The 517-nt window shown below is 48.5% G+C and overlaps 1 protein-coding gene across 1 annotated transcript in view; it reads left to right on the plus strand.

The window, feature by feature from the left end:
- Lyrm7 (LYR motif containing 7) overlaps positions 1–517 on the plus strand; it is a 49,736-nt gene that overhangs the window by 11,361 nt on the left and 37,858 nt on the right. The gene's annotated exons all lie outside the window — the stretch shown is intronic.

A 517-nucleotide genomic window follows, 5' to 3' on the forward strand; every position in this document is an offset into this window, starting at 1 on the left:
TTGAGACAGCGTCTCATTGTGTAGTTCAGGCCTTGAACTCACTGTGTAGCCCAGGTTGGGCTTTCAGTGAGCTTCCTGCCTCAGCCTCCTCAGTGCTGGGGTTCCAGGCGTGCGCCACCACGCCCGGCTGAAGGCATCTTTGTGTCCTCTGGGTAAAAATCCTTTGTTGGATACTCATGTTGCAACAATCTTCGAGAGTGTGACTTGTCCTTTTACTTTTATGTTATTTTCAATGGGAAGTTCTTTCTAAAAATTTTTAAATTTGATATTCTACCTGTTGCAGCGCACACTGACTCCGCACCTCGTGGGAAGCAGCGCGTGCACAGCAGTCTCGCGTCTCCTCTCGTCCCTCCCCTCTCCCCTCCTCCTCCATCTCGTGGTCTTTCCTCTTTGACAAAGAGCCGGCTCCCTGTTTTTTGTTATTGCCCTTTTATTTCACGCCTTAACTTATCTTATACTCTGAGTTTCTCATAGGAGAGAAGCCGTGCGCCATTTAAGCTTGTGCGTTGTATTTCAC

The sequence above is a fragment of the Octodon degus genome, unplaced genomic scaffold, assembly GCF_000260255.1.
Source record: "Octodon degus isolate 3935 unplaced genomic scaffold, OctDeg1.0 scaffold00029, whole genome shotgun sequence".
In the NCBI taxonomy this organism is placed as follows: domain Eukaryota; kingdom Metazoa; phylum Chordata; class Mammalia; order Rodentia; family Octodontidae; genus Octodon; species Octodon degus.